We start from the raw sequence: 12,558 nt of genomic DNA on the forward strand, positions 1-12,558 counted from the left end.
ATATTGTGCTTTAATAAGGTAGCAACTTCGACGCATTTCTTGATCAATGACACTTAAGGCTGCAAATGGGTTGGGTTGACTTGTGACCTGACCCGATCTGATCCGGTTAGACTTGATCCGACCCATTTTAGAGAACTCATGGGGCTGGGTCGGGTTCTAAAATTTGACCCATTTTATTTTTTGGATCGGGTCTAGATTTACTAAATCTTGACCCGACCCGGATCTGATCTGATTCATTATTTTTTAATCAATTTTGGATCATTTACCCAATGACCTGATCAAACTCGACCTGAATCCGGATTATCCATTTGGGCTTGCAGGCCCACATGTGACAGGTCGCAGCCGCAGCCGCAGCCCACAGGGGAAATCACTCCGAGGCCCAAGTCGCTCCCAAAGTCCAATTCATTCACTGCTTTATTAAGCTTTCAGCCATGCTTAACCAGTGCCATAAGCCCATTCACTCTATCTCAAATCTCAATTTCCCGATTCTTAGGGTTGGGCTCTTGGGTGGCGAAGAAGCGGTTGAGGTTGGCGACGGTTGTCTTCCCAGGTGGAGCGGAGAGTGGGGGAACGATCTTGTAGATGCCGAAGGACGATGCCTCCTTCTCGATCTTGAGGATGTAGGCGATGGGGTCCTGGAACTCGACCTAGGTGGGGTGGTACTCAGGAGCCAACGGAAGGGATTTCAGCCATTGGGGCACCTCTGTAGGCGGTGGTGGTGGAGGAGGAAGAGGAGGAAGCATTGGATCTGCCGAAGATGCTGATGCTCCTACTGCCACTGCTGTTATTGTTAGGAGCGAGAGATGGAGCGGGATTTCATCTCATTTTTTGCAATCAGCGAGTCTGGGGGGGCAAGGGATTCTTGAAGCTTTTTCTTATCCTACTGCTCTTCGCCTTTAGGATGGGGGGAAAGAGAGAAGGTTAGCACCTGGGCAAGTTGGGGAGGGTGGCAAGGTGAGATTTTTGTGCTTTACTAAATCACTATTTTGACCCGACTCGAATACAAACCCAACTCGGACCCAAACCAGACCCGAATTTTTTGGGTTGGGTTCATGTTATATATGGACCCGACCCGACCCGAATGACTCGTTGGGTCAAAAATTGTAGTTGTGGACCTGACCCGATCTTCAAATGGGTTGGGTCTGGGTCCAAAATTAGAATTTGAACAAAAAATCGGATCGGATCGGGGTCACTCATGACCTAACCCAACCCATTTGCACCCTTAGTGGCACTACTTTCAACTTTGGATGTTATGGGATTCTCCTCATGACTCAGCTTGTCTCTGAGAAGCATTATCTCTAAAACACTTATGGCTATCTTTCCTTCTTGATCGGACAATGCATCAGCTCAACTCATCCTATCATGGTCTTGCCTTATTATGGTATTTGGGTTTTTCTTTCTTTATCTGCTAGTATTCTAGAGAATTATGGCATTTTGATCTCATCTCAAGATACCCAAATAATCCTGGATGATTGTATTCTATCAACTGCAGCTCTATCCTAACTATCTGGCTCAATTCAGCCACCAAACATCCTGTGGATGTCCCAACATAGGCAACAGAGGTAAATATAAGAACCCTTTCTTCATTTCATCTATAATATTTAATTACATGATAGGTCCGAGATCAAGCCAGGCTACTACAAAAACTAGAGAGAGAGAGAAGAGATAAAAAAAGAAGAACAAGGAGGATAGACAAGCTATTAAAGTCCTGGTGTCTTGTCCCAAAGCCAAAAGGAGAGATCTATCCAAGGGTCTTCTCGTCGTGCTCCGGTGAAGGGTACTTGTCTGATGAATTCCGCCATTTTTATGGAATGACACCTGCTAGGAGCGAAACAAATGAGATCTAGCTGAAGTTTGGCAATTTTCTTTTGATATTTCTGGAAGCTTTATTGAAAGCAATCAGTGATCTCCTGCTAGAAGTCAACTGAGAATTTATATTCTTCAACCCACCTTGGAGGGCTTTCCTTTTTGCCTTGGTGACTTGTTGCCTAACCTTCAACAATTTCTTGCCCATCTAAGAAGCCCAAACCTTGGCTGCCTCGGCCCTATCCTCAGCAACATTAATTGGACCTCCATTTTGGCAATCTTTCGTGGAGAGTCAGTGCCTGCGAGAGCTGATTCATCCACTAACCATGCCCAAAAGGACCCTAGCTCGGATTCCATTTTGGCTGCCTTCTCCATGGCTCTTAAAGAGCTAGCTGGAGTACCTTAATATGCTGTTGAAGACCTCCTCACCTTAAAGAATCCATAAGAATACTATGCTGCAACAAAGAGGAAAGGAAGAAGATTAAAAAAGATCGAAACCTCTGAAAAGAAAAGAAGAGAAGTCACAAAACAACTACACCTAGGAATAGCTCCGCAAGTTGGTTTCATGAGAAGCTATTCCCCACTTTATTAAAGGCAACTAAATGGCCTAGATTGATCCATACGAACGAAGCAGCGAATGCATGCCACACCCTCTTTGCTTCTAATGGTTGGTGTCCTCTTGGAAGACCAAACATAATTCAATTATCTGGTAAAAAGTCGCAGCCCGTGAATTCGCATCCTTTTTGGAGTAGTATAAAGTTCCATGGTGGTTACTTCCTTCGCATGAACCAAGAGAATGCTTTAGACCTAGATGTGGGGGGCCTAGTATCATGGCAATTAATAATCGATGTGATGTGGCATAAGAATTTGTCCAACGTATAGCCTATGCTGCATCCTCATGCATCCAAGATTCCTCTGGAGCATCTCTACTCGGCCTCCTTGGCTAGGTGCGAAGAGCAGACTGAGTAGATCAGAAGCATCCAACCCTTGTGGCTGATATCTTTCGAGCTCAATTTTGCAACTTCAACCCGTGTTGGGTAGAGCCTTCTCGCAAAAGGAGCAGCTCGGAGCTCGACTTCCATTGCCTCAAAGGCATACCTGGTTCTGCCATGCGCTAAACTGTTACGGCATGTTCCCAACATGTAACTTGTTACACCACATCAATAATCCATTGCGGCATGATCTTGAGTTTGTTAGGATGTGATCCTAGAAGATTCAAACTTTAGCTATAAATAGATCCGAATAGTTCTCCAAAATAGGTGACAATGAAAAATTTTCTCATCTTAGGGTAGACTTTCGTCCCTCTATACTCTGTTCTTTTTTTCTCCTTCATTTTCTATTAACAAAATCTTTACTAACTTAAGCACTAGAGGATCCAACCGGAGCCAATCCGGCGAGCCTTCACCCTTTTGTTTGTTATCTTGCCGGTCCACGAAGGTGGTTCACATCGACATCCGAGGATCGACAACAACACATATTATCTAGAATTGCTATGGTAATAAATAAGCAACGTCTTATAGGTACTGATCGGATTATAGCTCCTTGAGCGCCATTCTACTTGTGTCAGCTTTCTCACAGGTTTCTTTCCATTGAAACATACTGGCTCGAAGTGCTCATGAGCTCTTTCTTTTTCTTTTTTTTGATAAGTCGAAATAATCATACCTAGCGGGGTACATTTTAGAGAATTAGAGAATAAAATGTCTCAAACTTGTAAAAGAACGCAAGCAGAGTTGGACCGTAGTGTACCACTAGAATGTTCCACTACAAAGGATACCGCTCAATCCATTGCTTTATTGGCTTCTCCATAAACATGATGATTATGAAAAAAACATTTGAAATGCAACATAGCTCCTAGAAAGTCTCCATATATCAGAAAGCAAGGAGTGTTCCACTATAGACTTAATCTACCTTCCAATCCATCCGATCATAGTTGCTGAGTCATCTTCGGGAAAGATATGATTTGCATGACCTCTTTCTTTGAGCCATTCTTACTTGAGTGACCTGCTAGCTGATCATTTGGACTTTGCACCTGGCTATTTTTTTATAGGTCAAACTAGTTGTTATGCTACCTTCCTTTCCTCATTACTTCATTGTCATCGGATCGATTGGTTTTTATATCATCTCTTTGTAAATTCTTTTGATCCATGGGTAATGTCCATTTTAGAGATAATGTAATACCATATTATGTAGGGATAGTTGGTCTACTCCATCAGTGTGCCTACTCGGTAATTAGGTTAGAATTTGTCCCGTCGATTTAGTTGTGCCACGTAACGCTAGTCCAAAGATCTTTTGGACCAGGCCTGAACAAAGCCAACTTGATCCTAATATGACTTGACATTTTATAGGTTTTCCTAGGTGAACTTTAACTCTCCATTCCCAGTTTGCTAGGGCACAATAGACCGCCCTTCTTTCTTTGTTAGGAAATGGGAAACAATTGGATGGTGAAAGCAAATAATCGTAAGTATTTACACTACAAAAAGAAAGAATGAAAGAAAGAAAGAATATAGTGGTAGCAATGGTCTCTTGGCATTGGCAAGATGAACAAATAAAAAGGGCCTATGATAAATAGCACGCTTCTAGTAGAAATTATACCCTACACCATGCAAGACATTAGAGATGCACCACACCAATCAAATTTCTTATTTCTATAGGCTCTATTCATCATCCTATGGGCTCCACAGATTTCATGGACTCTCTCCCCCTTATCTCGGATAAATTACCTGGTGTAGGGTATAAGTTCTCTTATAGAGGTTGCAGGGAGGGGCAATGTAGATAACAATGATAGTGATTGAGCTAGGCACCACAAATCTATTTCTCCCTTTCTTTCCCTCTATCTTGATCTGCCCTTCTCTCCCTTCAAGGGATGGGATGGCATCAGCCATTGTCAGGTTTTGGCATGAGTAAATCAGGATGAGATTGGACTAGCTTCAACCCTTGTTAACTTTTGTGGCCTAGGTTTAGAAAGGTCTTGGCACAGCCCTGACTTGGCATAGTTGTATCCCCATTGTTATGTTTATATGCAATGGTATGGTATGTATTGCTTGATGTATTCTATTTATTTATTCATTTATGAGTTTGTTGATGTAGTGAAGTAGATATATACATGTCACAATATGCTTTGAACAATGAATATCTATTAATTTATTCATTATATAAATTGGTAATTCATTTATGAGCTTGTTGATGTAGTGAATTAGATATATACATATCACAGTATGTTTTGAATGATGAATATCAATTAATATATTCATTCTATAAATTGGTACATGTATGATACACACCTTGTATGTGATGACACTCATCATTGTGTGGCCAGTGCCATCTCTCCCACCTTTCTTTCTTTTTTAATCTCTTATGTGTATGAGAATAAATTATATCCTACACCACGTTAGTAGTGTAACACAATTAGCTTTTTCATTTCTGTAGACTCCATTCATCATCTTATGGACCCCACAAATTTTATGGATTCTTGCCCCTTTCCACCCCATCTCAGATTGTTCTTGTGGTTGACATGGCATAGGATATAATTTCTTGTGTGTGTGTGTGTGTGGATGGGTGCAAGGTTAGGTGGGGGGATTGATGCCTTTCGGAATGTGAATAAATACATAGGCTTGTTCCCCAAGTTTCGTCACCCATGCCAACATGGTCCAAAATTTGGTGGTGAGTATAAAATTTAACCATGGTAAACATACCTTTTGAAGATAATATTCATTTTCTAGAATCAATTGGGACATTTAACTTCTTACAAATTCCTCATAGGTTTCCTAAAATTTAAAAAATGGAATGTTCTTCCCATATCATAGGTAGAAAGTTTGCTAGCAACTTTCTAAATTATTTTATTCCTTTTACTATCTGGTGTTCAATTGTTAATTCATCAATAACATGGTTGAGGTGTAATTTTTACCTAAAATGGCTAACCGAAAGATATTTTCTAGGCTCCTTAGTCCTATATAAGTATCCAAGATTTTATTGGTAAATAACTGATGTGGGACTAAACACACGGGTGCACGAGTCCTCACATTCTCCTCCCATTCAAGCACTGACACCCTCATCACGCTAAGGGTTCAAATCCATTCAAATCGAATTACAAGCACCACGATTGACCCGTGGTCAGCCTTCATGCACCCGTGTTGCTCTGATACCATTTGTAACAACCCATGATCTCATCCAAAATAGCTAATCGAAAGGTATTTTTTGGGCTCCTTAATCCTATATAAGTATCCAAGATCTTCTCGGCAAATAACCGATGTGGAACTAAACACACGCCTGCATAAGTCCTTACAAGAAGCACTGAAGACAATGAGCTTTTTTGAAGGAGCTCAAGCAAAACAAAGCGTTAGCAGGAAGTCTCTCAAGGATTGGGTTGTAATAATATCTTCCTTTTGTGCTAAACAAGGTCTCATTGCATTAAATTTTCTTAAGGCTAGACATACATGCTGTAACATTCTGTTGTCTGGACTGTGGATTAATATATTCAGAGAACGTAGACAGGGCCGGCTCGGGCCTTAGGCGACTTAGGCGGTCGCCTAAGGCCCCCGACCCACGGAAGGCCCCCATCCCACGGTCCCCACTGCATAATTTTTTTTTTTTTATTTAAGCTGTAGCCTTCTGCCTTTTCCATCCGTCTCCAATAGCTAGAGTCGTAGCTGGGCGCTGGCCTGGGCAGTGGGCCATCAGGAAGAAGAAAGGGATTTGGTTGGCTTGATACACGCCTAAAGCCACTCTCATCTTTCATCCCTTCTCTTTTTTGGTTTTGGTCTTGGTTTTCCTTCCCTCACATTATTCCTGACCCAGCCGGGCCATCAGGAAGAAAGGGGGATTGGAAATGGACTTCTTGGAGGGTGGAGATTCTTTTAATTTTCTCCTCTCGGTTTCTTCTTCCCTCTTCCCTCTTGGGTGGTACAGAGAGAAAAGGAGGGAGGGGGTTCAATGGCTACTGTGTGATGTTGCAGTCGCTGCTTGGGTACTCACTTGAAGGGGAGATGGTGGGATGGGACTTTTATTAATTAGATGGAGTGAATTTCCCATAATGCCCCTACTTTCTTTTATGGGGAGGCCTTTTTCCGGACAAATTCTTTTTTTTACCTTGGCCATGAAGTGCCGTGGGATGACCTTTTCCTATTCTGCTCTTGCTTGACGGGGTAAACAGTATTGTCTAGCATTATCTCAGTTATTTAATCAGTTTTATGGCCCTTCTTTTAGGGTAATTATTTTTCTATGCTCCCATTGAAGAATTATATTAAATTAAAAAGATTTTTTGTCTATTTTTGTTAGATTCATGCATCTTCGTTGAAATAGTGTACTTAATAGCTATCTATTTTCATATCATTTTTTAAGTATTTTATATTTATTAAAAAAATTATTATTAAAAAAAAGGCCTCATTTATTGGATTCGCCTTAGGCCCCCAAATGTATTGGGCCGCCCCTGAACGTAGAGCCCTTTCTTTGGCACTTGATGACACAAAAACTGCAGTGAACGAACTCCACCAAATGGCTAATGTAACTGTAGGCATCATCGTATTTGCTTTCTAGCTACTTGTTCTGGGCCTTGCAGCCACCCATTTCTTTTATCTTATTAGTTCTCAGGTTTTATTGGTGATATTTATTTTCGGCAACACTTTGAAGACGGTCTTTGAAGCTATAATTTTCTTCTTTGTGATGCACCCCCTTGATGTTGGGGATCGTTCTGAAGTGGATGGTGTTCAGGTAAAAAGGCACCAAATTGGTCATCTTCGCTGGTGGACTTGTTTCAATTCTTATATGAGTTACTGAAATTAACTTTTCTAATTTTCAGATGATTGTTGAGTAGATGAATATATTGACCACATTTTTTCTGATGTATGATAACAAGAAGATAATTTATGTGAACAGTTTACTAACTACCAAATTCATTGGCAATTTCCATCGAAGCCTGGATATGGGGGAATCAATTTTTTGTGTTCATGTTGCAACTCCGGTGGAGAAACTCGCTATAATGAGGGAAAGGATAATGGGGTAAGAATAAGAATTAGTACTTTCCTGACCTAAAATATTTAGGTGAATTACTAATATTTATTAGATTTAGCATACCCTCTGTCGCTTCTATTCTTCCTGTAGAAGTAGAAGCTAGAAAAGAAATTTATGAGAAGCAAAGTGAAAAGAAGAATGTGAATATAACATTTCAATCTTGAAAATGTATTACTCTCTTGTCTCTCTCCATGCTAACTCTAGTTAGTTGAGTCTTTCAAACCTGAAACCGTGGCCCGAATAACATATTTGGATGCGTGCAATATCATCCTTGCTATTTTCTTGGAGAACTTACACTGACAAGAAGTTGAGCAAATGAAATCTAAACTGCATTAGTTACCTTCTACATAAACAATAGCTTTATTTCCAAATGGACATTTCACTGCTGATCATGACTTTGGAACTTAAACATTCCCTATTTAGATTAAATTGAGTCATGATGCTAATCACATTCCCTATTAGCTTTTATTTATCCTTCTTTCTAGTGCATGAATTATTTCCATCGATTCCTGATGTAGCAAATTACTCTATATTGTCCTTCAACTGCATGAATAGGAAGAGAAGAATATCCTCAAAGCAGTAAAAATATACATGCTTTAATAAAATATACTGCAGCGAGCACCAAGCTATGACGCTAATGGTGCAATCAAGGCTATCAAGGCTAAGTTCAAGAATACGAGACAATCTGAGACCAAAGGTTTTATAATCGGTGAGGAAATAATAGGGTTGGGAGATTGGGAAGGATTTGGTCTCACCTTGAGAGTGTGTTCATGGTAGCGATAATTGCGGAGCACGCGGATGTGCTTTATAAGTTGGAGTGTCGTCACCCCCCACCCTTCAATCTCCCACAGATCCAGTGCCATCATGCTTCCCTCTAGGGTGCCGCCCAGTGCCAACAGCCGACAGTAGAGTGGCTTCCATTCGCCTAGTCATCGTCCAATTAAGTGGTCACGGGTCACCCCAGAGAATGGTGGAGAACTTCTCATGAACTGTCCACACCGTACCTCGAGATGACACGTAGCTTGATCTGCCCAGATAGCTGATCTGGTGCTCTGATCAAGGTCGTTCGTCCCTCTATATAAGGGTGGCACCTTCCTTCAGTTTATACTTCTTGCTTTATTTGATCCTCCGCCCACAAGCTCAAGTGTTCAAGCTTCTAGGTGGTGCTCCAGTGAATCTTCATTTCTCTGGCATCGGTATCCTCCGTGCTCCTCCATTTATGGTGCTTACCTATTTCCTAGCTGGTTGGCCCCTTTTTCTTGTCTTCCCCCTCGTCTTCGTCCCTTTCTTTGCCTTCCTCCTTCATTTCACTATTTCTCTGTGATTTCCACCATGCGCAGAGCCAAGGTTAACATCTTAGAGGAGAGTTGGTCGTCCGACTACTCTTTTTTGGTTCAGCAGCCATCGCCTCTAGGTGAGGCTGAGTTCGAAGGCTAGTCGGGCCTAGATTGTGAGGTATCCGTTCTTACCCAACAGAAAATGGACCTCATCCGAGCTCAGCATTTCATACCCCCCGAGTTCACCTTTAAGCTCACTAGTCCCAATAACCGAGTGACCAACCCTTGGCCTGTATGGGGAGAGTCTAAGGGTCGGGTTGAGACTCCCTCTCCACCCCTTTTTTGCCCATTTGATGAGGTCTTACAGCCTCATTCTGACCTAGCTGGTTCCGAACTCTTGGCAGGTTCTAATTGGATTTCTTTCTCTTTACTTTCTTTGGAATATTCGAGACTCGTTTTTTCTCTTCTGAGGATGCTTCACTCTAAAAAGGCATCCTCAAGATAGCAACTAGTAGTATTTTTCTTTTCAAAAAGACTGTAGTTACTCTACAGTACTCTCTCCTCCATCCACAGATGGAAAGAGAGATTTTTCTTTTTTTCTTCAGAGCAACCATGACAGTTTGAGACCGTATGGAGGACACTTCGGAGAGACTTAAATTGGCCTCTGAGGTTGTCTGGTGACGATCAAGGAGCCTTGGACAAGCTTCTGCAATTTAGATTCATGATTCCTGCCCTGCAGGAGTTGTTTGAGGAGGCATTAAACGCCAATCTGAGCCCAGCCTATTCCCAGAATAAGCTTCTTCTAAACTTTTTCTATCTTTCTACCTCGTCACATTCTTTTCTGACCTTGTCCTCCGTTTTGCAACTCTCACCGCCATGAAGACCAACCTTGCATTGAATAGTCAGAGGAGGAAAATGAAGAAGAGGTCGGTCATGGCTGCCGAGAGCAAGAACCCCTAGAGAAAAAGATCGAGGGGGGAGTCCTCCTCGGCCCCTGAAGCCAATGCTACCATCGAGGATGCCGTCAAGACCTCAGTTCTTGAAATCTCCCATAAGGCGCCCATACCTCGATGGGAGACTATGGATCTCGATCTTGAGGTCGAGTTTGTAGAGCCGATCAGGTCGGCCCCTCTGAAGGGGGTCATCTTCGCCCAACCCTCTGCAGCATCCATGCCTCCATGCCGGTCATCCCCCGAGGCTCGTGTCCCAACTCAATCCAGTCCAAGTTCATCCACTCCAACCAAGGAGGGCCCCACAACTCCGGCCCGCATCTTCAAGACCTACTTCCCAAAATAGTCTGTCCAAGAGTCTCATTGGCTCTAGAGTCTCCTGGGGTGTCGAGGGAGTTGGTCCGAGCCATGTGACTCTAAGCTGATAGGAAAGTCATGCGTTCCCTCAGCCCTACCAAGTTCTTTAGCGGGGCCTTCACCTTAGTCATCCGGATAAGCTTCTAACTTATAAATCTCCATTAAGTTGCTTACCTTGGCAACTAACCCTCCTCCTTCTTTCAGCATGCCCTCGAGGTTGGCTACATGCAATAGAGTATCATAATGCATTCAAGGCATAGCTTGGAACTCGAAAAAAGGGTGGAGGGCACCGAGGAAAAGGCCAGAGAGGCTAAGGAAAGGGCGAAGGCCACCAAGGAGTGGGCCCAGCATGCCTAGGAGAGGGCGATACCAAAGATAAGGTCAAGTCGATAGTAGCCCATCATCAGCCACGCAGACCTAAGCAATAATTAAGGAGAACCACCATTCCGCATCCAGAGAGGCCTTAAAAGATGCCAAGCAGAAGGTCACGGAGCTTTCTGCCGGGCAGAAGGTCATGGAGCAGAAGGCCAATAAGGCCAAAAAGTTTGCCAACCAAGTTGAGGGAAAAGTCGTCGAGGCTTGGAAGCTCATCGTCCAAGCCGAGCAGAAAGTTGCCAGAGTGGTCGAGAAATATCACGCCTTAGAAGAGTTCCAGGAGGAGACCTTCGAGAACATGACCGACACATTCAGGAAGGCCTTCAAGGAATACTAAGCTCGGGCTCAGCAGCTCTTCCTAGAGTTTGACTTCTCCAGCCTTAACGACGACGGCGGTGGTGGCAACAAAGACGGTGACGTTGACGGCGGTGGCGACAACCTTGGCATTAACGAAGATAGCGAGGTCGGCGGTGGCGGTGGCGGTGGCAATGACGAAGGCATCGAGGGGGCGAAGGAGTTGATCCGAGGGATGCCCACCTTATCCTGGATCTTCGCCTAAACGTTGTGGATCGTGTCCGAGGACTCAACCTCTAGGGTGATGGTTCTACCGAAGAGGGTCATCACAAAATCTGTATCTTGCAAGATTTAGAAACTCTTTTTTTCAACTAAAGAAAACTGCATACCTCGGCAGGTGACAACAATGGCAGCCCTGGCAGTGGCGAAAGCAGGGGAGACAAGGAATGAAATCATGCCTTTTCATCTTTTTGTTTTTTTTTCTTTTCTCTTAGGTAGATCGAGCTTGATGTACTTTTTTTTGTTCGGCCTCTACTGAGGTCAGTGTAAAAATTCAAAATTAATAAAAGTATAAAATTTTCCAAAGTACCTGACTTTGGCTTTTATTTTTGCTGTTTGTTTTCTTTGCTTGAGTTTAGATTGTCACCCCAAGCTTCGATCTTCTCTTGTAGCTCTTTTTGCTCGGCTTCTACTGAGGTCAATGTATATACTAAAAGATAATGAAAGGTCAAGAATCTTTCAAAGCACCTAACTTTGGCCTTTACTTGTATTGTTCATTTCTTGGTTTGAGTTCGGGTCATTGCACCAAACTCCTCCCTTGTGTTTAATTTCATCCAGGAAGGAGTGGTGTGGATCTTTAGTCTATCTTGGGCTCCTCGATTGATCTTTTTGGAGTTCGGCTCTAGAGAAATTCCGAGTGAGCTCGGTTGAAGGAGATCTCGGGTCGGCCTAAGGAGTCTCTTTAGTTGTTGATCTCCTCTAAAGCCCTTCTCTAGAGGAATTTTGAGTGAACTTGGCTGAAGAAGGTCCCAGGTCAGCCCAGGGTGTCTCCTTAGTTGTTTATCTCTAGATTATGGTCTCAAAGAAATTTTGAGTGGGCTCGACTGAAGGAGGTCCCAAGTTGGCTCGGTTTGTCTCCTTAGTTGGTCATCTCTAGAATATGGTCCAAGAGGGATTCCAAGTGGGCTCGACTGAAGGTCTCAGGTTGGCCCGAGCTGGCTCCTTAGTTGTTCATCTTTGGACTATGGTTCCAGAAGAATTCTGAGTGTGCTCGGCTTAAGGAAGCCTCAGGTGTCCCCAGGGTGTCTCCTTTGTTGGGGCCCAAGCCTCTCTGGGGTGTCCCAAGTCAAATATGTTCACCATAATTGTCCGATCTGAAAGGCAAACATAATAAAAAAGTTTTATTGGAAATAAGCTAAGACTACAATGAACCTTACTGATAATAGATGCGAAGGTTGTCAAAGTTCTAAGTCTGTAGGATCGGAGTGTTGTTG

The 12,558-nt window shown here is 43.0% G+C and overlaps 1 pseudogene; it reads left to right on the top strand.

Moving 5' to 3' along the window:
* Window positions 1–6,105: 6,105 nt before the first annotated feature.
* Window positions 6,106–11,108, top strand: LOC148703071 (mechanosensitive ion channel protein 5-like; annotated as a pseudogene).
* Window positions 11,109–12,558: the final 1,450 nt, after the last annotated feature.

The sequence above is a fragment of the Phoenix dactylifera genome, chromosome 6 (assembly GCF_051530095.1).
Source record: "Phoenix dactylifera cultivar Ajwa chromosome 6, Ajwa_hap1_PhDact_Kaust_v1.1, whole genome shotgun sequence".
Classification (NCBI taxonomy): domain Eukaryota; kingdom Viridiplantae; phylum Streptophyta; class Magnoliopsida; order Arecales; family Arecaceae; genus Phoenix; species Phoenix dactylifera.